This window comes from Phocoena sinus, chromosome 6 (assembly GCF_008692025.1).
Source record: "Phocoena sinus isolate mPhoSin1 chromosome 6, mPhoSin1.pri, whole genome shotgun sequence".
Classification (NCBI taxonomy): domain Eukaryota; kingdom Metazoa; phylum Chordata; class Mammalia; order Artiodactyla; family Phocoenidae; genus Phocoena; species Phocoena sinus.
Genome location: NC_045768.1, coordinates 35858263 through 35883979, shown reverse-complemented (window position 1 = coordinate 35883979; position 25717 = coordinate 35858263). Strand labels below are relative to the sequence as shown.

Sequence of the window (25717 nt, the reverse complement as noted above, 5' to 3'; positions counted from 1 at the left end):
AATATGATAATAACTGAGAATGATATAAAAGTTTTTGTGTTCAGGGAAGAGAGAGAATTTATCTCTTGTTGACAGGAAACCAAGAAAACTTCATGAGGGTGGTAAGTATTAAACTAGGTCTTGAAAGAGAATGTGTAGTCTTTCTGGAGATAGGGAGAATCAAATGAATACTGTTCTTTAAAAAAATATTTAAATATATCTAGATAGATAGGTGACATATAGTATTACTCTTCTTTATCACTGTGAATTGGTGAATTGATTTGTAGAGACTGAGGGCTGACCATTTTTAGAGAATCAGCTTCTTTGTAATTATTTCTTTTTCATTGCCTATTATTTCTCCATGGAAGTCAGGCTTGGTAAACGTTTGGCTAAATGAAAAAAGTTAATGTTTCTGTTACATCTGTAGTTGCACATATATATAATATGGACAACTGTGTTTATTGGCTCTATCCTAAATAGAATCTCATGATGTAGTTTTATTTTATGAAAGTGCCTATATGTTTGTCTATTCCTGTGTACATTTATGTTCTTCTGTGTCCTTCTCCTTTTTTCCCCTTACCCTTCTTTTTCATTCTGGTTGTATATTTCTTTCTATTTGGCTTTTGACCTGGCTTACTTGTGCCTGTAGTAGATCCTCTGATTCCCCCTACCTTTTCTCATTTTTCTTGTTTTCTTTTCTTTCATTATTGAACTAGAATAGATAAATATACTTATTATTTATATATTAGATGGGCTTTTCCCTTTTTCTTAACATAAAAATTAGAGTAGTAACGTATTTTACATTTATATTCCCAGAAAAAAAATAACATTCTCATCAACAACAGACCTTAATATGTATGTGTGTATATATATACATGTACACCTTTTCCTTTAGGGCTAAAAGCTTGAGATTTTTCTCATAACTTACAGTGCTTTTTTATGGAGTCTGTTCAGTTTCCTTAATATTTTATATACTTAGTAGATCTCTTTTGAGGGTTGTGTTACTGGAAATTGAATGTGATATTTGTATTCACTAAGAAAATATGGACACTTTCTTGATTGGAGTAGAAAGCCCTTTTTGTCTGGTGCTACCAGGATCTGTAGTCGTCTGATTAAAATGAAGAATCATGAAAAATGATATGTGTGAACATTAAACATACCATTTTAAATTAAAACATGTTTTAAATTAATGTCCACTCATTTGCCAGTCCTTTGGTAGAAGGTCACGACCTTTTTTTCTGAGTATCACTATCACTCTGCTGGTTAAAGTTTTTCATCATATTTCTTTCATAAGCCAATGTTTTGGAACAACATGAATGCAGAATCCGCGCGCCCCCGCCCCCCGCTTGCCCGCCCCTGAGTGTTAGTCTTTTTTGTTGGCTTGCCTACATCTAATTTGACATTAACTTGGAGCAGCTCATTTAAACCACAGTCTTTTCTTTTTTAATCATTTCACTGGTTTACTTAGCACTTATTTATATTAAATATCACAGTGAGAAGTGCAACTGGCAAAATTAGCTTTGGAATGTATACAGTATATACTTCAACTGGTTAAAGCCGAAGTGAGGGGGTTAACTTATGAGTGATCTGCTACTCATGAGCTAGTATTCTTTTGCATCAATATACTTTACAAAACAAATTGAGAGCATTTTACTGTAGTTAGTGGATTAAGATTTGTTAAGAGAGCATTTATTGTAACATTTTGAGTCTAAACAATGTCCCTGGACAGAAACTTAATTAAAATGCTCCAAGGAGTAAATAAATATATGCTATTTCCCCCTTTCTATGTCCCAAATGTTTAGTGGTGCTAGATTCCCAAAGAAGTTGTTTGGTTTTAAGCACTTAGCCTCACATTGAACAAGAACACATAGGCAGGACAGATTTGATGAGTGATGCAAAAGGGGAGAAACAAATAACAAAAAAAGATTTTGATTATGAGTGGTGGTGGTCAAGGAAAAGAGGATGTAGAAGTATGAGAGTCTAGAGGGAATATAGAAGACAGTAAGTTTGTCTAACAGGTTTGAGAGTTCTTTATATGGCATTTCTCCCTTGAGACTTGTATATTTTATCATGAATTTTATAGTAATGGGCATAATAAATGCATATGTTTTTAACTAATATGGAAACAGATGTTTTTCTGGAGTGAATTGACTAATGAGTAGTGTATTACAAAGATAAATAAATTATAAAATTGTTAGGCTTCTCATAATTCTCCTTAGAATCTATCATTAGAAGAATGATTTTTATAGAATGTGTGAAAGATCAAGGAATATGGGGCAACTTACAGTTGTTTACAGCCGGGTTTGCAGGTGGCAACAAAATATATTAGTTTGCCAAATAAAATTAAGCTTATTTTTCTTTCTGTAGCATATTAATTGTATTATAGTATACCATAGCCACTTTCAATGCAATCCTCCTAGTCTTGGAACAGCAGCCAATTCCAAGAATTAAGAGAATTAGGTTACTTTGCCTAGTGGCACAAAACATACCCAAGGTATTAAATCATTGGCTTGTCTGTTTGGGGCACAAACAGAAAGAAAGTTTAGAGATAAAAGTTGATTTGCATGCTGTTCACATTTATTCATACAACTTTAACAGATATATTTTTCTATTTCTGTCTGATTCATATAATCCTTTCTAAAACAGATTTTCAGTTGTGGTTGTGTCCAGAGGTATAGAATTTTAATAAAATTTTAGGATAAAGAGTAAATTCAGGATTCAGCTACAATAACTTGATGCTGTTGACTATGAAAATAGTTTAATCTACCTTTAGAATATTTAAGAAAATATTAAAATATGTAGTTACCTAACAGATGGTTATTACTTAAAATTTTTGAATCATCTATTAACCTGTTATATGAAGTAATAGAAGAAATCAGTTTGGTAGAGGGAGAAATAATAGTTTCATTTGAACTTCAGTATTTCCAAAAAATGATGTTATTTTTGTACACAAAACAGTAGAAGCAGAGATGAGGTGACAATATGAGAACCTTTTGACTTTGTTAGGGTGGAGTTTGGTCAACTTTTTTTTTTTTTTTTTTGGCAGTACGCGGGCCTCTCACTGTTGTGGCCTCTCCCGTTACGGAGCGCAGGCTCAGTGGCCATGGCTCACGGGCCCAACCGCTCCTCGGCATGTGGGATCTTCCCGGACCGGGGCATGAACCTGTGTCCCCTGCATCGGCAGGCAGACTCCCAACCACTGCGCCACCAGGGAAGCCCTGGTCAACTTTTATAGCTGACATTAGTATTGTATCTTCTATAATTTTATGAGATTTGGGGGAAATTGTTTTAACTTTTCACTCTCAAGCTCTGAAGATCTTGCAGAAATCTTTGCCTTTCTGTTCCTATAACTGTTGCTATTCCATCTTGAAGCTACAAGCATGTGGGACAATGTCTTTGGTTCTGTAGAATTTCTGATCTGTACTCTGCTCTAAAATATCCCAAGAATAAGGGAGAAAGAATTGCTTTGGAATAACTGATCATTCATTAGGGGTCTCTGGCAAGTCTGAAAAGAAGTAAAGATAAAGAATGCAGTGATTAACTAGAAAAAACCTATTTATAAGATGGATCAGGCTTGACACTAATCCTCAAAAAATTTAAACTTATTTCTCCCAAATTAGTAGAATTTAAAGCAATTCCCTTAACATTAAACATGAGGGCCTCTGTTGTGTACCTTGTTCAGAGTGCCAGTTATACCTTGCTTTGACCCTTATGGCTGCCAGACACTCCACTCTCATTGCAGTCTTTGAAAATACTGCTTAAAGAATGTTGCAGCTGAAAGGACCTAAAAGGCAAGAATTTCCCAAATCTTGTTTTATGCCAGGATTTAAGAATATGTCTCCAGGTTCTACCCCAGACCTACTGAATTAGAAGCTATGTGGGTGAGACCCAGTATTCTGTATTTTAACAAGTCCGCCAGTATTATGCTGGCACAGATTAATTGCAAATCACTGCTTCAAGGCCAGTGCTCTCACTTTCTAGATGAAAAATCTCAGGCTCAGAGGAGATAAGTGACATGTCAATCTGTGTTCAGTTTGGTCCTCTTCTCTGCATTGCAGCTACAATATACAGAGTATTTTGAGGTCAAATCATGATAGCTACAGAACTCCTTTAGCTGGTAAACCATGCTCATATGCCTCTTAAGAGCTAGCACTTCTTCATGTGATCCTTCAAGATCTTGTCATGGTAGATGACATTTCTTTTGCTATGGAGGTAGACATTGAATTCTTGGCAGGAGAGCCAAGAATCTCCTCCTTCACATTAGTATGCTATGAATGAGCACAGTTAGATACTTTGGAAAGTTGTGGAGATGTTTCAAGAAAATAGCTCTTAATAAACACCTATGAGTGAAGTGTCGTATAGATGACTATTACTATTAGCAAAGTGATACTTCTGTTTAAAAGAAAAAACTTTGTTAAGTTACAAAATTGACATACTGCGAACATTTAAAATACACAATTTGATAAATTTTGTTATACATACAGGAAGCCATCACCATTCAAGAGAGCAACATATCCAAAACATATTTTGGGATTCTCCAGAGAGCTGTTATTGATTTCTTATTTAGTTCATTGTGTTCAGATAACATATTTTGTGTGACTTGAATCCTTTTAAGTTTATTGAAACTTGTTTTATAGCCTGGAATATGGGCTCTCCTGGTAAATAGTCTCAAAAAGAATGCCATTTCTTTTGAGGTCAAAGTTGGGAAAATTTCAGCAATTAATTCAGTTTTTAAAAAATTTTTTTCTGTCTCCCCATTTTGGCTACTCCAGTTACATGTATTTTAGCTTACTTGAAATTATCTCATAGCTCACTGATGCTGTTTTCATCATTTTTAATTCTTTTTTCCTCTGTGTGTTTCATTTTAGATAGTTCTTACTGCTTTGTCTTCGAATTCACTAATCTTTTCTTCTGCAATATCTAATCTGCCACTGATGCCTTCCAGTGTGTTTTTAATCTGAGACACTGTGGCTTTCATCTGTAGAAGTTTGATTTGGATCTTTTAAAAATATTGTCCATGTCTGTACTTAATTTTTGTACATGAGGAATACAATTATTACAAGTGTTTTAATGTTTTTGTCTCCTAATTTTAACATCTGTGTTAAGTTTGAGTTGGTTTCAGTAGATTGATTTTTCTCTTCACTATGAGTTATATTTTCCTGCTACTTTGCATGACTTCCAATCTTTGACTAGGTGCCAGACACTAATTTTAACTTGTTTGGTGCTGATTACTTTTATATTTCTATAAATATTCTTGACCTTTCTTCTGGGATGAAATTAAATTACTTTGTAATTATTTGATCCTTTTGGGTCTTGCTTTTAAGATTGTTAGGTGGGAACAGGGGAGTGTTTAGTCTAGGGCTAATTATGCCCTACTACTGAGGCAAGACCCTTCGGGGTGCTCTACATAGCATCCCATGAATTATAAGATTTTGCAGCCTGACCAGTGGAAACAGGCACTGTTCCCATCCCCATGTGGGTGCATGATACTGGTCTGTCTGATCCTTTTGTATGATTCTTTCCCCAGCCTCAGAGAGTTTTCTTACATGCATGCTGAAAACTCTGCTAAATACTCAGTGGGGCCCTCTGGAGATCTGTGTGATTGCTTCTCTCCCCTTTGTTACTATATCTTTTGAACCTATCCTGCCTTGGTCTTCCTGGGTTCTCAGCTTTTTCTTTTAAACTCTTGGTGTTTGTCAGGGTCTGCCTGTGTTCCCACTCCCTGTCCCGTGGCCTGGAAACCCTCTCAAGGCAATAACCTACAGCAGTGGTAGGGTTTACCTACCTGTCTCTCAGGGATTTTATTGTCCTTTATTGCCTGATACCCAGTGTCTTAAACATCATTGTTTCATTTTTTTGTCTTTTTAAAATTTGTTTTGATGGTTTCAGGCAGACTGGAAAATCAGATCTCTGCTACTTTATCTTAGTTGGAGGCAGAAGTTTGGTACTCACTCTTGATTTGTGTATAATAATTTCTTGAGGTTTGACTTTGTGCTATAGAGCACATTAGACTATTTCATCTGTATCCCTAATGGTTTATATATTTGGATGCAAGAAAGCTTAGTTCTAAATCTGCTTATTGGGAGAATGGGGATTCACTTTATATTTGCGATCTCCTTGTATTTTTGGCATATTCTGGCATATTCAGTATGTCCTCTCTAATGCCTGGTAAAATGAATTACATAAACAGAGTACTCAGTATGGATTTATGGAATTAATAAATTAACTTTTAAAGGGCCGGGACCCTTCCTGTATCCTGAGACATCATTCTAATCCTGTGCAGTTTATGTAGCAATTCTTTGAACTGTTGGAAGATTTCCTAACACGTTCCTGCTGTTGTTGCTGTGTTAAGCAATAATCTTGGTCTTAATGGTAAATGAACTGGAAAGTCTAACTGTAAGTTCCTCTGTTCATCAGGAAACACAGTAGGTTATAGTCAGGATCCGGCCTATAGTAGGCTTTAAAATGTCTGGTTCTGCTAGTATATAATCTTTCTTATCTTTTTTTTTTTTTTTGAGATTTGATATGAACTCAAGAGAACCATTCCATTGATGTCAGGAAGGCAGTTATTTGTTGACTAAAACTCTGTTACTTTGACATGAGCTCTTTTTAAAAACACACAAATACTTTGTTATGAGAATGGAACCAAATATTTCACTAAGGGACCTATCTGCTAGGGGTGAGTTGTCATCCTGAGAGATGCTTGGAAGACTTGTGAGACTCTTACCTGTTTTGCCAGCCAGATGTCTGCCAGCTCCTCTGACCTAGATCGAGCTCCAGTGGGAATTTCACTATGGTTGCTTGATCTTGACTCTAATTCCCCTGGTAATCCAGCAGTGCTGGTTTTGTAATTAAAAGTCTTCAGAAATTCTTTAAGATATATTTGCTTTTTTAAAATCATTGTATAATGATTTTTGTAATGTGGAGTTATTGTTTCCAAAGAATATGTTTTTATTGTTTGTATGTACTAGCGTTCCTTTAGATACAAAGTAGACTATAAAGAAAATTTCTAAATTCTGGTTCCTGTTTCTCATTAATTTTAATTATTGCTGTGTTCTTTTTGAAAAAATTTTGAGGCAGTGTAGTATGGTGCAGAAGTCATTGTGGCCATGATCCTGTCAGTTTGTCTTGTTCTGCCTTCTTGGTGCCCTGTTAACTTTACCTTTCTTGCCAAATTTAGTGAGCTTATTAATGGTAGCAGTTTCTCCCTTGGTATTTCTATGTCAGCCCAGTATGTAAATTTGTAATGTTGAGCAATTGGTAAATTAAGAATTAATTTGTGTTTACTAGCTATATAAAAAAGGCTACAAATTTAAAATTTTTAATTGAATTATCCAGTTCAAATTACATTAAGTGTGCCTGTGTCTTTGCCAGTTCGGTTTGCTTAGGGTTTCTTTTTGCCCAAAGTGAGAAGTTTAATGTGGCCAATCACTTTTGCAAAGTGCCAAACATGTATTTCCCATCAGTTGTCTAATAAATGTGTCTTTGATAGAGGTGTTTTTAAACTTAAAAAAAAAAAAAAATTAACCCTAAAAAAATTTATGCTGACGTACCTACCACTTTTTTTTCTCAAGCAAAAATAAAAACAAAAACATATTTGGGAGGAAGAAGGGATACTTAATTCTAAAATTTAGGAATATAAGTGTTAACCAGTGTGTCATATATTTTTTTATGGAGTGAGTTGTTCTTTGAAAAAGAATTTTTGAGATTACAGAATCTCAAGGATGAAAAAAATTTAGAAATTATCTAATGCTAGTTAATCATATTAAAAGTAGATTTGGTACTATTGCTATGGTTATTTAGGAAATAGTCCTTATTTTTAAGAGATGTATACTAAAATATTTCATATATAGTCTTTGTTAGAAATGGAGTGGAGGTACATTGTTGGTAGTGGTGAGAATTAGTTGGTAGAATGCCAACTCAGACATTTTCTGTTGCTGCTGTGTTGTTATCATATTTGTAAATGCTGCGTTTAAGTGGTGTGAATTTCAGTAATAGACAAAATTGTTAATACAGGTTAATTCAAGTCTCTATTTGGCATCTTCTTGAGAGACCTCTTCTTTGGGAACTCTTTCTTTTCCTGCTGATGTTACAGTGCCTCAACCAGAGGATCCTGAGTTCTACAGACTAGTCACTAATAAGTTCTAATGTACAATTTTAGCTTATAGTGGTTTAAGAGGTTACCTTTTTCAGTTTAATTTATATTTGATTCACAGGAACGAGTTTTTTCAGGTAGAAAAAAATTATTTTGGGGTAGATACATTCATAATATCTTTTAAATCATATTGATAAATTATCATTTACTCTGTTTGTGGATGATGTTGACCTGGTCGATTACCAAATTCATTAAAGACATTTGTATACTTAGTTGTTTAATGGTAAGTGATAGTTGTTTTATGGGCCTCATGCCTCTTAAAGTTTTAATGTGCCTTCTGTATCAAATTGTCAGTTTAAGAACAAAATGAAGGGCTTCCCTGGTGGCGCAGTGGTTGAGAGTCCGCCTCCTGATGCAGGGGACATGGGTTTGCGCTCTGATCCGGGAAGATCCTACATGCCGCGGAGCGGCTGGGCCCCGTGAGCCATGGCCGCTGAGCCTGCGCGTCCGGAGCCTGTGCTCCACAACGGGAGAGGCCACAACGGTGAGAGGCCCGCGTACAGCAAAAAAAAAGAACAAAATGAAGATTAGAGGCAACACATATAGTAAACGAGATTGTGTACCTCTTGTTTTTACTCATTTGTTTTTTTCCCTTCCTATTCCCAGTCTTTTAAGTATCATCTGCAGATGATTCCAGAGTCTGAGTTACAGTCATGACTGTCCAATCATTCCTTTGGGATTTCCCCATGTGAGTGTCTTAGAGTCATCACAAACTCAGCTCAACTCGTCTTTCTTTTTAAACTGGTCTTACAGTGTCCTAAATGTGTCAGTGGTATCATCATTCCTTAGTCACTCAGGAAAATCATAACTGTGGTAACACACATTTGTGAGAATGTTTTAATAGTATTTGTTTATTTATTCCTTAGTTCAGTAAACATTTATTTAATTCCTATATGCAAGGAACTGGAGGTACACAGATAAAGATTTCATCTGTTCTCTCTAGGAATTTGTAATCACATTGGGTAGAGACAAGTAAAAATTTGTGCAGCAGATTATTAAGCACTCTGGTTAAGCACAGTATGCATAGGATGCTGTGGGGACAGAGAGGGAGGCACCTTCTTAAGGATGCAGCTCAGGGAGGAAAGGAGAGGAGCTTGAGTTACATTTTGGAAGACCACATAATAGCAGAACAATATGCTTGGGAGAAATGTTGAAAGGCATGACTTTTTAGGAAATAATTTGGCAAAATGTGAGGCTTCAAAGCATGATTGATTCTTTTGATGCAGCAGCCTAAGGAAATTATCTGAAATAGAGAAAATTTCTTTATATATAAATGATTTGTTTTTATAAATCTTTTTATTTAATTGTAGAGTCACATGCAGTTTTAAGAAACAGTACAGAAAGACCCTGTGTACCATTTACCCAGTTTCCCCCAATGGTAGCATCTTGCAAAACTATATGATAGATATCATGACCAGGATACTGTTATTGATACAGTGAAGATACAGAGCAATTTCGTCACCACAAGGACCCCTCATCATGTTGGCCTTTTATAGTCTCCCTTTCCCCAGCCGTCTCTGATCCCTGACAACCATTGATGTGTTCTCCATTTTTATAATTTTTTAATTTTAAGAATGTTATATGAATGGAATCATACTGTGTGTGACCTTTTAGGATTGGCTTTTTCCAATCCCTGGAGACTCATCCAATTTGTTATGTGTATTATTAGTTCATTCCTTTTTATCGCTGAGTTGTATCCCATGATATGGATGCACACAGTTTGTTTAACCATTCATCTGTTGAAGGACAGCTGAATTGTTTCCAGTTTTGGGTAATTATGAATAAAGCTGCTATGAACATTCATGTACAGATTTGTGTGAACATAAATTTTCATTTTTCTGGGATAAATGCTCAGGAATTCAGTAGCTGGGTTGTATGGTAGTTGTATGTTTAATTTTTTAAGAAACTGCCAAACTTCCCCATACCGAACCATTTTACATTCCCACCAGTACTGTATGTGAGTACAAAGGATGCGTTTGTTATTTTTTTTTTTGGCGGTACGCGGGCCTCTCACTGTTGTGGCCTCTCCCGTTGCGGAGCACAGGCTCCGGACACGCAGGCTCAGCGGCCATGGCTCACGGGCCCAGCCACTCCGCGGCATGTGGGATCTACCCGGACCGGGGCACAAACCCGTGTTCCCTGCATCGGCAGGTGGACTCTCAACCACTGCGCCACCAGGGAAGCCCCTGTTATTTTTTTAAAAAAGAAAATAACATAAGCATTCAGTAAAAGTGGAATAATTAAGTATTGACTATACATCTATATCATGGAATACTGTGTGGGTCATCAGAAATGTTTATGCAGTGGTTTTTTTGTTGTTAATATTGGAAAATGGTTGTCTTAAGTAGAAAAGCAGAATCTAAAATACTATCACCTCAAGTAATAATAAATAAATGCATAGAAAATAGAGAAATGATTCAAAATTGATCATTTGAAGAAAGAATGTTTATGACAAGTATATGTTAAAGGATATTCCTATTTAGCTTAGTTCTTATGTCACTCCTAACAGCTGACGGTACCCTTCTTGAAAAAAGGAGGGAGAGAATGTATTCTTCCCTATCTAATCCTTGTTTATGACAGTATTGAAGGGCTCAGGGTATTCACTGCCTACGAAAACAACTTTCATGAAAGTTAATATAACAGTCTTAAGAATACCTGATTCTGGGGAGGGGACAGGGGCAGTATGCGGGTGGGGAGTTAAGAAGTATAAACGATGCTTAAAATAGGCTGTGGGGGGATGTATTGTGCCCACAGGGAATGTAGCCAGTGTTTTGTAATGACTGTAAATGGAGTATAACCCTTGAAAGTTGTGAATTGCTGTGTCGTGCACCTGTATCTTACATGGTGTACATCAACTGTATTTCAATTAAAAAAAAAAAAAGAACACCTGATTCTGCGGTTTACTGGATATAGTCAGGGCACCTGATGCAGTCTGTTTTTCTTATCATCCCACCATGGGAATATGTTTCCTTACTCTTTAAAGTTCTTACTTCTCCTTAAGTATGTAAAAACATATGTATAAACCTTATCTGACTTGAAATTGCATCTCTGAACTCAGGACTTTTGTTCATTTGTTTTGTTCTACAGCTCTAGCTTTCATTTTCTGTGATTCCCAATTATGCCTTCTGCCTCTGCTAGTTTGGCCTCACTCCTAGGAGTTCGTCTCTCCCTGTGACCCCATCTCCCACAAAACTGTTTTGTCCCTTTCATTACGGGTAAACGGAATTGTCTGTCTTGCAGACCATATGATCTGGCCAGCCTTTCCACCAAGTGTTAGTACTTAATATTAAACAAATTAAAAAAATAATTTTCTTAGTTTTGTTTAAATACTATTGTTGTGATCACTATTTTTCTGTGTTTTATTGAAAATACAGAGTATTATGTTGAATCATGTGAAATTGATGTAAATTGATGGTTGAATGTGGCAGTTTCACATTCTTCAGATGAACATTTCTTTAGCCTTAAGGGTTAAATACACTTCTACTAAGTTAGCCTGAGAACTCTGCCACCCCATAGATTGTTGCTTCGGTGCAAAAATGAGCACCAAGTTTTGAACAATAGTCTATTGCTGTGTTTTGGGGAATATAAAACGTTTTGATGTTGGTGGTTTAGTGTTCATCCTTTTGTAGTCTTCACCTTGGAATATGCATATTTTTCATCAGCAATGCTTCTAAAAGTCGGTCACTGCCTTCTGCCTCTGACTATGTTTAATCTATTGTTGTTTAAACATTGCCGTGTCCCTGAATTATAGAGTTCTTTTAAGCCAAAGCCATTAACAGGAAGAACCGAAGAGACATAAGAAATGTAAACCTCAAACAGTATAGCATAGCTATGAATGCTGTAACTGGGAAGACACATAGCTTGCACTGCCACAGTCTATGCAGAGCTAAGGCCTGTGTAGAGCTAAGGTGGAGATCAATGGTTCTCCACCCTATTAGGATAATCTGGAGAGTTTAAAAAAAACTACTGATGCCCAGGAATTCTGATTAAATTGGGACCTGGGCAACAGCATTTAAAAAGCTCCTGCATGTTTGATTCTGATGGTTAGCTCAAGTTGAGAACCTCTGTTTTGGACCAACTTTGAAAGCAAAGAGTCAGGTCAGAGATATGTACAGACTTGGAAAAATCACTGTGGTGACTCAAAGACTAATCTTTGTGCAGTATGAGAAGCACAGCTGGATCAAAAAAATTTCTTTTTCTCCTGTGAGTCACACCCAAGGATAGTAGCTATTAAAATGGTCACCTTCAACAATGAAGAATAGCAGTATATCATTAGGGAGTTGAGAAAAATGAGAATGCAGTTTTGGTGAAGGCTATGGCTAAATCAAAACACGGTAAGACAGGTAGTCAACACTATCATCATCAATGATGAGTCATGTTGATAGCATTTACACTTGAGACAATCGTGATGAGAATGTTACTTTATCTCTGTGGTCTTCCTCCCAAAAACCCATAACTGCAGCCTAACCATGAGAAAAACAGACAGATCCCAATTGTGGGACACTTTACAAAATGCCTGATCTGTACTCCTCAAAGCTGCCATGGTCATCAAAAAGAAGGAAAGTTTGAGAAACTGTCACAGCCAAGAGGAGCCTCAGGGGACATGACAACTAAATATAATATGTTGTCCTGGATGGGATTCTAGAACAAAAAAGGAAAAAGTAAAGAATTCTGAAAACGGTATGGATCTTAGTTAATAATGAGTCAATATTATTTCATTAATTCTTATAAGTGTACCATACTAATGTGTAGGATATTACTAATAAAGGGAAACTGGGTGAGGGCATGTAGGAACTCTGTACTGTCTTTGCAGTTTTTCTGTAAACCTTAAACTGTTCTAACACTAACCAGTAATTTATTGAAAGTGTTGCTTTGGTAGTTAAGATACCATGCTGGTGATTTCTAGCTAGCTTTATTAACCCCATGGCAGGGCATGGACATGTCAGTCCAAATCCATTACCCCTAATGGAAAATCAGAGAACATTCACACTGTATTGAGTAGAACAGTAATATCATGTCTTTATAATTTAGAGCACATTCCAGTGTTATGTACTGTTTCTGCTCCTCCCCCCTTCCCTCCCTTCCTCCCCAAAAAGGGAAAAGAAGAAAGGGGAAAAGGAAGGGAGGAAAGAAAGGGAAGGTAAACCTGAAAGAAGGAAGGAGGAAAGAGGAAAAAGTGAAGTATAGAGAAAAGGAAGAAAGGAAAGAGAAAGGAACAATGGTGGCACGAGAGCCTCTATATAGTAAACTCTCCAGTCTGCTGTTGGTTGACTGTATGGAAGCAGAATGCACGGATACAGAGGGCTGACTGTACTGTGTCATTTTATGTAAGGAACTTGAGCATCCATGGATTTTGGTATCTTTTGGGGGTCCTGGAACCAATCTCCTGTGGATAGGAGGGCCAACTGTATCTCAAAGGTTATGAGGATGAAACTAAATTATAAAAGATGTAACTTGGTATTGGTATGTTTTGTTGGAATAAATCACAATAAATGTTATAAGTTCAGCGGTTGTAACAAAAGTATATGAGTTTACAAATACTAAGCAGTGAAAGTAAATTTGAGGTTTCAAACAACTGAAATGGCCATTAGTTTTTTTCTTTTTTTTTTTTTTTTGGTTGTTAACATTCCAGTTGTATAGGGAACTACAAGTGACTCAAATGGACTGGGCTTTTTTAAGTAGGGTGAATTGACAGTTTTGTTTTTTTTTTGCGGTACGCGGGCCTCTTACTGTTGTGGCCTCTCCCGCTGCGGAGCACAGGCTCCGGACGCGCAGGCTCAGCGGCCATGGCTCACGGGCCCAGCCGCTCCGTGGCATGTGGGATCTTCCCAGATCGGGGCACGAACCCGTGTCCTCTGCATCGGCAGGTGGACTCTCAACCACTGCGCCACCAGGGAAGGCCCGACAGTTTTTAAAAATGTGATGTTTTTGTTGTATACGAATTTAATGATCTGTACTGATAAGTGAAGTCATAGTCATTTTGCAAAGCAACATAATGTTGCTTGTTTTATCTACTTGTTGATAAAGTGTTTTATTTCCCTTATGTTTGACCACATAATATCAAGAATACGATTGTCATTGTTTCTTTGCCTTTTGCTGTGATGTAATGTTTGCTTTTTTCCATTAGCCTGGGATGTATCTTGATTTTCAAAATAACCAGGCATGCTATTTACATGAAACAAGAATAAGCATACCCATGTAAATCTTCATTGATTCCCTGAGAGGTGCTGTGTATTTTTCCTTTTTCTTTTTAAAAACATTTATTTATTTATTTATTTTGCTGACAGCCTTAATAATGTTTTCATAAAAACATGATGGGTTTATAAATCTGTTAACATGCCTTTCCCTTTTTGTCTTAGCGCTTTGCTTCTAAGTTGCAGATGCAGTGGCTGAACAATACGCTGTGTGGTGTGACAGGTAAATTTCCCAATTTACCTGCCGTAATAGTGTGCAGTGTAATGCCATTCAATCATCTCTGAATTTTACTTGCCTGATTAGTTGAGTGAAGCAGATTTTCAATTTAAATGTAACTTCATCTGCTTGATTAAAAATGTAACAGAACATTATCTGCTGCAAATAAATTTCAGTGGAAGAGATGATTTTCCCTGTTTAAAAATAACATCTGTTTATATTGGCTGGAAGCAGACGATTAATACTTCTCTAATTCGAGGTTTACCAGTCCAGCTCACCTGTCTTTTTGCATGGATAGTTGAAATTGATGGCTGTCGAGTATAAACATTTACCTGTTGATGTTAGTTGATGGATTTCTTTTTAAGGATAATACAGAATCCCATCATTGGGCATTCATTTATTTGCTGCTCATCAACATGATTGACAGTTTTGCCAACAAACATGGAAAAAGGATCTTCCTTCATGATGCATACGAGAAAAATTTTACCCCTCAATGATGGAGCGCCCTGCAGAAAAACAGATTCTTGTGAATTCTTTTTTATAGTTAGTATTTATTTGAATTCTGAGTTTAGAGACTCTGAGTATAATTTAAGTCAAGTGTGTAGTAAATGAGGGTAGGTGGTACTCTTCTGCTGGCATCTTTCATCAAGTGATTAAATGTGTAGGCCAACAGATAAGGAGGGAGAAAGATAGGAAAAAAACCCAAAATGGTTATTTTTTTCTCAGTGCTTAGCATAGTGTTAAGCATGTATCAGACCACTCAATAAATATTTATTGACTTTGAATTAAATATTAGGCCCATGGTATATTTGATATTCTACAAATCTAACAAACTGTATTTAATTGGTTTAAATATGTAGTTAAAAATTATAGCAAAAGGAATTGTGGAATGCTAGTTTGTCTCTTTCTCGCTCTTTTTTTTTCAATGAAAACTTCCCTATAGGAGCTTATTAGAAAGTAGATTTTTAAATTCAGACTTCTATAAATATCCTCTAAAATTTTACTTAGTAAAATTTATTTTAAAAATAGATGTAAAAATTCTAACACTAGTAAAACAGCAGTACAATTCAGTGATATTTAGCATAGAGTAAAAAACAATATTTTTAAGAAATTGTTATAGTTCCATAATCTCAAAAAAATACTGTCTTTTTTTTTGAGTGCTGTATTTATTTTGGTAGAGTATTCTGAACATGTCACATATTTTGTAGAAGAATAATTTTGCATTGTTTTGATAACATTTTTGTTGTCCTTTGTCATAAAGCAAACAAAAATATTGGCATGAAAGTTACTGAATTGATATATTGGAAGCTCTTGTTTCAGTTGTAACATTAGGGGTTCTTGGCCACATTATATATGATTTAAATAAAAACTATATTTTTCAAGTAGATATTTGAGGTTTATATCAAAATGTTTTAAATCAAATAATCAAGAAAATTAGTCTTTGCTCCCAAACATATAGGGTACATTTTAACCTCCAGTTAGTTTTCAGACATCTTGGATGATTTGGTTATTTTATTTGCAAAAAGTAAATATTTACGGGTTGAATTTTTTCAAATCCATCAGAATAATCCTGGATATTTAGCAGAAATTTTTGCCATAGTGCTTTAGGAGAGCAGTTCAAAGTGTAAAAATGTAGATACTTAAATGTAAGCATATATATTTGGTATATTCTTGAATTACAAATTTGTAATTTTATCATTGTAACAAATTAATCTTGTTTAAATATTTAAGTTAAATGTGGGCTATGTCGGTTTTTAAAAAACTAGATAAAGTCAACATAAGAAACTTAGAATGTTTTATGCTGTAGCTTTCTTTGTACTTCCTATTTGCAAAACATAGATGAGGTTTTTTCGGTTTCACTTGTTTGGATGATATTTAATGAAGAGCAGAGTCTATACCTAAAGAAGAATATGCTGTTAGTTGAAATTGTATCAAGGTCTTTAGGGTCTTCAAAGAGTTGTGCTAGTACCTCTGTGCATTTGCTTTAAAATTTAAAAACTTTGTTATGCCTCTTAAAAGGGGGTGAAATGACAAAGAACATTCATAGCAGCTTTATTCATAACAGGCAAGACATGGAAATAACCCAGATGTCCATCAGTTGATTAATGGAGAAATAAAATACAGTATATTCTTAGAATGAAATATTATTCAGCCATAAAAAGGCACAAAGTACTGATAAATAATACAAAATGCATAAACCTCCAAAACATTATGCTAAGTGCAAGAAGCTAGACACAGAAGGCTACATATTCTATGATTCCATTTATATGAAATGTCCAAAATAGGCAATTAATAGAGATAGAAAATAGTATAATAGTTGCCAGGGGTTGGGAGGAGATGGGGATGGGGAGTGACTTTAATGGGAATGGAGTTTATGGAAGATGTTCTGGAATTAGAAGACTGGCTGTCTTAAAATTGTGCTATCATTCTTTGAGGTTTTAGTGTACTTGTTTCAGTTTGAGAGATTGACAGCCTTTAAGGTAGATTGTAGATAGTATGTTAAATAGTAGAAACATCCTGCTGGAAATATTTAGGAAACTAAGAGCAATTTATATTAAATCACTGTAGATATTTATGAACTCACAAATATATTCTCATAATACATTATGGTGACTAAAACTTTCCTTAGCAATTTTTGCATTAAGAATCTTATAAATCAGCATTAGCTTTGTAAAATGTTCATGTGATCAAAATGAGGCTCTCTTTTTTTTTTTTTTTGCGGTACGCGGGCCCTCTCACTGACGTGGCCCCTCCCGTTGCGGAGCACAGGCTCCGCGGCCATGGCTCACGGGCCCAGCCGCTCCGCAGCACGTGGGTTCTTCCCGGACCGAGGCACGAACCCGTGTCCCCTGCATTGGCAGGAAGACTCAACCACTGCGCCACCAGGGAAGCACTAGGCATTAAAAAAAAATTTTTTTTTTAAATTAGGCATTTAAAAATTATTAAATAATAGTACCATTGAAATTGTGAGAACATTCATTTTGTGACTCAGAGGAGAGAGAGTAGATACTTGAATATAAAACATTAGTTCAGTTTTCAAAATCAATCCACTGTAAAATATTGGTTGCCTTAGAGGTTAGTCATACTGAATTGTATGCTTTATTATTTGAAATGTGGTTTGTTTTCAACCTGCTACAGAAATCCTTTTCCTTCAGGTACATTTTAGAGCTTCTGTGTAAGTACATTGCTGGGTTGACTCTAGCTCTTCAGGGCTTGGGTCCCACTGGCATTCTTTTTTTTTTTTTTTAATTGAAGTGTAGTTGATTTACAGTGCTGTGCCAGTCTCTGCTGTGCAGCAAAGTGACTCAGTTATACACACGTAGACATTCTTTTTTTTAATATTCTTTTCCATTGTGGTTTATCCCAGGAGATTGGATATAGTTCCCTGTGCTATGTAGAAGGACCTTGTTGTTTATCCATTCTAAATGTAGTAGTTTGCATCTACCAACCCCAAACTCCCAGTCCCTTCCTCTCCCTCCCCACGGCTATCACAAGTCTCATCTCTGTGTCTGTGAGCCTGTTTCTATTTTGTCCACTGGCATTCTTAGCAACTTGATTTAGCAGCTCTTTCTTTTATATTCAATTGAATCATTAAAAATTGTCTATATTCAAAGTGTTTTGATCTACAAATATAACAGTTTTATATGGTTCAACCCAACATTGGTTTGTTTCAGGTTACTAGGCAAGTATGAGTACAATTTCAGTACTAATAGTAAATTATTTATTGTACTTTTCTGAACACTTTACATATATTAACTCATTTCATCCTCACAACAGCACAATGAATTAGTACTGTTAGTATCATCTCAACAACCCAATGAATTAGTACTATTAGTATCATCTCATTTATAGATGAAGAAATAGGTCTAAAGAGGTAAAGTAATGTCACTAAGTAAGTGCGAGACTTAGGATTTCAACCCAAGCAGTCTTGCTCCAGAGCTCACACACTTAACAACAATGCTGTGTTGCCTTCTACTCTTAGGCTCCCTCTTCACCCTCTGGTAGTTTTGTAAATTCAAGCCTAATTCTTTCTCTTGCCTTGAGCCTCTCATCTTTCCCTGCTGAGTGTTGGTTAGGTATTGGGCTTTTATTGTGTTATTCCAGATGTGTTTTGTTACTACAGGAATAGATATTCAAAGGAGTCTTTCAGCAGAATTCATTATACTTGTATTGTGCATGTTATTTTGTAAATTTCAGAAGCCTTCTATCTTAGTATCAGTTCAGCTAACACTTGTTGAATGCTTTTGTGTCAGATCTTATTATGTAGCAACTTAATATGTGTAATAATGTTAACTGTTAATTGATAAATCTAGGAATCAACTTAGTCTGTGTCATCTAAAGATTCAGACAGTGTTTTGGATCACTGGTAAAGTAAGTTGTTTCCTGTTTTATTCAGTCCTTAATGCAGTTTTCCAGATTCCCCTTATTGACTTTCATCAAGGGAACAAGCATTTTAAAAAATATGCCAGAGCTGGGAGAGCCAAGAAGTTGTTCCATTTTTACTGGTAGGGCTTGGCACGATTTTGTTTCTGCTCTCCTGGTTGCTTACTCATCCTGAATCCCCTGACACCTCTCTTTCTAGAATTCTTCTTTTCTTTTTTACTTGGAATTAGAAGGGAAATAGTATCAGTAGTCTTAACAGGGCATTAGATTTAACATTATATTTAAATCACGATGGTATATCCAGACTTGTTTAAAATTGTATAATCCATTGCAGTGGTGTATGTATCTGGTTTGCTAAAGGGGTAATTTGTACACACTGGCTTTACAAACATCTGATTATTGGGCTGATAAATATCTGGGGTTGTTTTGTGGGTTTCTTACATTACATTAAATGGAATGACCTTGGACAGTAGACTATTAGGTCTACTGAAAGTCTACCTTAAGGAAGTAAACTAAAGCCTAAGCGTTCATTTCAGAATTGGAAGAGCTGAGGCCAAGTTGAGGAGTTTTTTATGATGAAATTATACTTTCTTGAATGCCTATTGAAATGACTTGTTAGCATGTAAAACTATTGGGTCTGATATTAGATCATCAGTAGTTATTGAGGTCCGTTAAAGTAGTATGGATGGACGAGGGGAGTTCTCATGCTATTTTTGGTATGCAGAACCTAAGGAAGCAGCCATCTTATATATGTTTATTGCTGATTTTATTGTTTGCTATTGCCATTGGATGTTAAATAAATAAATCTTTGACTTAAAAATTCAAGCAAAGAGTTAATTATGAATAATAGAATCTAGACAAAATTTCCGTCATGAGGGACTTAAGAGAAGTAATAGAAGGTGATAACTTGATAAAAATTGAGGTAAAGTGATCTATACATAAAGGGTCTTAAACTGGTTGGTGCAAGTGGGTATATTCTTTAGATTAGGTAATCTTTATAAATACTAAATAAAATTTAAATAGTATAAAAGTATCGGTTTATGGTGGTGATGATATTGTGTTCCCAATGACTTCCACCTTGTCAGATCCTGTGGTCCATTCTCAATCCTCCTTTTGGATTAATCATCAGTAGTTGACATTTTTTTCCCTTGGCTTCAAGGATACCTCCTGTCTTGGTTCCCTACCTCACTGGCCATACCAAGGATTCATTGGTCAGTTTATCCTTTCTGTAGGACATACAGTGTGGGTGATGCTTAAGAGTTAGGGGTTTAAAGTTAATTTGTCTTTATAAATCTTGGTTCTGCTGCTTACTACGTAGACCTTGGTCAAATCACCCCACCCTGTTGTGCTTCAGTTTCCTGACCTGTAAAATGGAGGCTTGTTATGAGGATTAAATAGACTAGTAAAGCTTTGAGAACAGTATTTGGTGCATAGTGTAATATGTTAGCTATTGTTACTATCTTATGACCTTTAAACTTTGTAGGCCCCAGGGCTTGGCCTTCAGGCGTCTTCTGTTCTATAGTCATTTCCTACAAGATCTCATTTAATTCCTATGTTCCTCCAGCTTTACTGAGGTATAATTGACACTCTTCCATATTTAATAGACATCCTAAGAAATCAGATCTGAAGTCTTGATTTGGCTTCCCTCTTCTCTCCTCAGCCCCTGTAACTTTTCACCTCAGCAAATGGGAGCTCCATTTTTCCAGTTGCAAAAAAACACTGAAGTAATTTCTGTCTTCCTTCTCTCACATCAGTCCATCAGTAAAAGCAGTTAGTTCTGGGGGTATATCTAGAATCTGACTCTCATCACTTCTATAACTGTCCTAGTTGGGTATGATCTCTTGATGGAATATTGCATAGCCTTCCAGCTGTTCTTTCACTGATATTCTTGCCCTCTTACATTCTACTCTCCATAAAGCAGTCACAGAGACCCTTTAGTTAGGTCATGTGACTTCTTTGCTCAAAAAACCTTCCAATGGACCTCACACCGTGAAATTCGAATCCTTACTTTGTTCTACAAGGACTTTCATGACTCACCCTTAAGTCCAGTGGCACTCCATCACAGCTATCTCACCTAACCGTAACCTGCTGCTGTTTTTCTGTTTTGTTCAGCTTAGCCAAACTGGTCTCCTTTCTGTTTCTAGGATGCACCAAGCATTCTTCAGTCTCAAAGGCTGAAATGTTTTTTTTTTCCTGTTCCAGAATTAATGTTTTAGAGGCTGAAATCAAGGTGTCTGCAGGGTTAGTTGCTTCTGCAGGCTTTAGAGAATCCTTTTCATGCCTCTCTTCTAGCTTCTGGTGGCTGCCGAAAATCCTTGATATTCCTTGTCTTGTAGATGCTTCATTCCAGTCTCTGTTTTTTGTCGCACAAGCTGCTTCTACCTATCTGTGGTCTCAATTTCACTCTCCTTTCTCTATAAGGTCACCAGTCATTGGCTTAAAGGCATTCTAAATCCAGAATAATCTCATCTCAAGATCTTAAATTGTATCTGGAAAGACCGTATTTTCAAATAAGGTCACATTCACAGGTAGTGGGGGGGGGTTACAACTTGGACATATCTTTTTGAGAGGGACATTATCAGTGCACTTCCAGGAATAAGTTCCATTATTCCTTGTTTCTCATTTTTCAAAATTTCATTGAATTTGCTTAACATCTCATATTATGCAGTAAATCTGTTGCATATTTTTTTCTGACATACCTAATAATATTTAGGAGGTTGTTTTATTTCTCACCCTTATTGCTCAGAAAAATGAGCTCTTGCCCATTTCAATGGTGGGATTTTTCGGTGGGGAGGAATCTTTTTGTTAACCTTACTTACTGTCAGTTTTTCAGGGTAGTTACACATGTGTTTCTAAACTTATTGTATGATATATGTTTAGTTTCATATTGTTTATTTTTAGGTGTTTACTCCTTTAATTTTGTCTTCCTATCCCACCTCTTGTAGATAACACATAAATAAATCTTGAAATTTGGGGTAGGAGAAGTGGGAGAAGTTAATCCACTTCCAAGGTTGACATCATTTTCAAAGTAACTGATTCCAGAGATAAGCAGAATATATTTCATTTAATAGCTATGAGGGATGGATTTTCATAAACTTTTATCCAAAGGAACTAGATTCGCACATTCAGTATAAAGGGTGTCATGAAAATGTAAAGTTCATTAGTATGCGGTATATTTTTATCCCCTTGAATGTAATTTAGAGATTATATACTGTAATAGGATTTATGACATTATACTGTTTAATCTTTAGGGTGTTACAGACACATCAAGGACAGTTGGCAGTAACTGAAGTTTGCCTACATTTTAAGAATGTATTAGAATTACAGAATATCATGAATTTTACTTAGATGTAAACAAAATTTATACTCTTAGAATGTTACCAAAATCATTTTTTCCTGCAGGCCAAGAATAAAATCTTTAAGAACTAAGAAGATGAATTAAAGATGAAATGATTTATTTCTAAGGTTAGGCTTTAATTAATACATGGGGGATGATTTTGGCATTTCTTCAAAGTATTTGTTTCTGTGTATCTGAATTTGCACCTCCTTAGTAACCTAACAGGGATTTATAAAATGGAGCAATCTCTTTTCTCCAATTTGGCACTCAAAAGGAACTCTGACTTACAAAAGGTGAGTGTGTTTTTCTGTCAGGAATAGCTTGCCATTCTAAAATAAGACAAGCAAAAATAATGGCCCAGCGAACCTTTTTCGGCTTTTTTCTTTTTGTACAATAAACACATTGATATTTTACTGACATAAAATGTGTATTTTATTTGAGCCTTTAAATAATTGCTCATTTTTAAAATTTGTTTTAATCCTATTGTTTATAATTTCTTTTTTGTTGGATTTGAATAGTTTAGATTGTAAACTCCTAAAAGGGCAGAGAAACTCTTTTTCATGTTTCTACTTTGGGAGAAGAGAGGTTCAATGGAAAGAAATGAGGAAGATGTCTGTGCTTTTAAAGCTCTATGGAAATTAGATTTTTCACACAGTTGCTCTTCTTTAAAAGATGCAAGTAGTAGTTTTACAATCCTTTTGCCCTGTTTTGAGTTGGGGTTGTTTGATAAAGTTTTTGTCTTATATATCATATCTACAGACATTGAAAACCCCATCAGACACCTTATACCTTTTGCTTTCTGTTTTCAAACATATTTTAAAGATCTCGAGGAGAACAACTATTACCATTTCTGTTGCTCATCTCTCTTTCTTAATGTTCAAGTTTCATTTTGGTGTCATATTCTCTCTGAAGAATTTCCCTTAGCAGTTCTTTTAGAGCAGATCTGCTGGTAATGTATTCTCTTAGTTTTCCTTCATCTGAGAATATCTAAATTTCAGCTTCATTCCTAAAGGATATTTTCCCTGAATATAGAATTCTGGGTTTACAGTTCTTTTCTGTCAGTGCTTAAAAATGTCATTCCATTTCCTTCTGGTCCCCGTGGTTTCTGATGAGAAATTCTCAGTCATTTCAATTTTGTTCCCCTGTAAGTAATACAAGTAAAGCTGAAAATTTGGGTTTTCAGCCATTATTTCCTCAAAATTTTAATTTCTGCATGTAGATCTCTTGTTACTGCCACATAAGTCTCTGAAGTTTTTGACCTTTTAAAATTTTGTCTCTTTGTTCAGAATGGATATTCTCTATTAATCTATCTTCATGGTCACTGGCTATTTCCTCTATCATATTTATTCAGCCATTAAACCTGTCCAATGGGATTTTTATTTTCATTTTTGTTTAAAATTTTTCCTTTTGTATCTGTGTCTTATTTCTTTGAAGAGATTTTCCATCTTTCCACTCATTTTAAGAGTGTTTGCTCTTACTTGGACATTTGCATAGTAACCTCTTAGTTTTTGTCAGATAAATCCATTGTCTGTGTTATTTCAGTGTTGATATCTGTTAATTATCTTTTCCATAAAGTGAGGTTTTCCTGGCTCTTCATGTGTCAAGTTATTTTGGACTATATCCTTGACAATTGAAGTATTACATTATGAGACTGTGTCTTGTTTAAATCCTATGGTGAATGTTGACATTTTTTGCTTTAATAGGCAATCAGTCTGGTTGAGTTCAGGATGCAAGTTGTAACCAGCCTCCTGTGGATTGTGGTTCTAATGTCAGTTCTTTTTACAAAACCCCTGCAGTACTATTTGGATCTATCCTGCAAGTGTGCCAAACAGTGGCCAGTCTATAAACTGGGTGGTTGTCTGTCCCATATTTAAGTTCTCAGAGTCTATGGTATGGAATTTTAGCATCAGCTCCATGCATGCACAGTTTAGGAGTGAGTCCAGAAGCTGATAAACAGCTTTATGGGATCGCTTTCCTGAGCTTCTCCCTCTTTACCGTTCCCTGATACTTTTTGATTACCTGAGCCTCCCCTTTTTGGTCCTCTAGCCATAGAGTTGGGAATTTACGTAATTCCTTTCTGCTGAACTGGGGCCAGGTAGCTGGAAGACAGAGAAAAAAGTAAGCATGGAATTCATGCCATCCTCTTGAAGAGGAAAGTTTCCTTCCTCAGAGTTTAGACTCCATGACCCATTGCTGCTCCTGTAACTTCCTCTTTCACCATCTCAAGATTACTTGGGGGCTGGGGTACAAGAGAATGTTGTAAAGAACACAAACCTGGGGAATTTCTTCTACTCTGGGTGTTAAGAGACTCCTTTCCTGCTCAAGCTACTAGTAAAGGGCTTGGCCTGGAGTTCCCTCTTTCTGCCTGAGTACCCATTGGAGGTTTCCACTGTGTTGAGTCTAGGCCAGAGGATAACAAAGGGGGAAAGATGGTAAACTCATCACTAGTTTGGTGATAATTCAAATTCTGATCTTCCTCAATCTACCTGCTAATGTTTGCTCTTCAGAGTCCTTAAATAGTCCTTAATAGATGTCCCAAGTTTTATACCTGTGTTCAGTGGGAAAGACTGGGTAGAGTGTGCTTATTCCATCTTATCTGGGTCTGGAACTTCTGATACGTTATTGAAATCAGCAAAAGGTTTAGCTCTTGGAACTCTAGGGGATAGGTTGCCGCATGTTGTTTAAGAATGCATGTGTTAGTACGATTATCATACTAAATCAAGTCAGACAGAGAAAGACATATCATGATATCACTTATATGTGGAATTAAAAAGATGATACAAATCAACTTATTTATAAAATAGAAACAGACTCAGAGACTTCCAAAATAAACTTACGGTTACCAAAGGGGAAAGGTTGGGGGGATGGGATAAATTAGGAGTTTAGGATTAACATTTACGCACTACTATATATAAAATAGATAATCAACAAGGACCTACTGTAGAGGACAGAGAACTCAATATTCTGTAATAATCTATATGGGAAAAGAATCTGAAAAAGAATGGATATATGTATACATATATATATGTATATGTATAACTAAATCACTTTGCTGTACACCTGAAACTAATACAACATTGTAAATCAACTATACTCTAATATAAAATGAAATTCAAAACATGAGGAAGAGACAGAACACAGAATAGTGGTTACCAGAGATTGGGGAGCATGCTGGGGAGAGGAATAGGGAGTTACTGTTTAATCCCAGAGTTCAGTCTGGGATGATGAAAAAGTTTTGGAAACGGTATGGAATTGTATGCACAGCAATGTGATTGTACTTAATGCCAATAAATTGTACACTTAAAATGTTAAAAAAAAATATATATTTATATACCTATGATTAACAGTAGACATAAAACCAAATTTGGTAATGATTTGTGACAGAAAATTTTAATAAAATTTATTAATTTTGATATATTATTAATGTGAGGTATGGGACTAGGTGCTTTACA

General features: G+C 35.8%; 1 protein-coding gene across 3 annotated transcripts in view; it reads left to right on the top strand.

Annotated features, from left to right (window-relative positions):
* The window catches only part of ZCCHC7 (zinc finger CCHC-type containing 7), a 238138-nt gene that overhangs the window by 38082 nt on the left and 174339 nt on the right, over nt 1-25717 (top strand). The window lies entirely within an intron of this gene.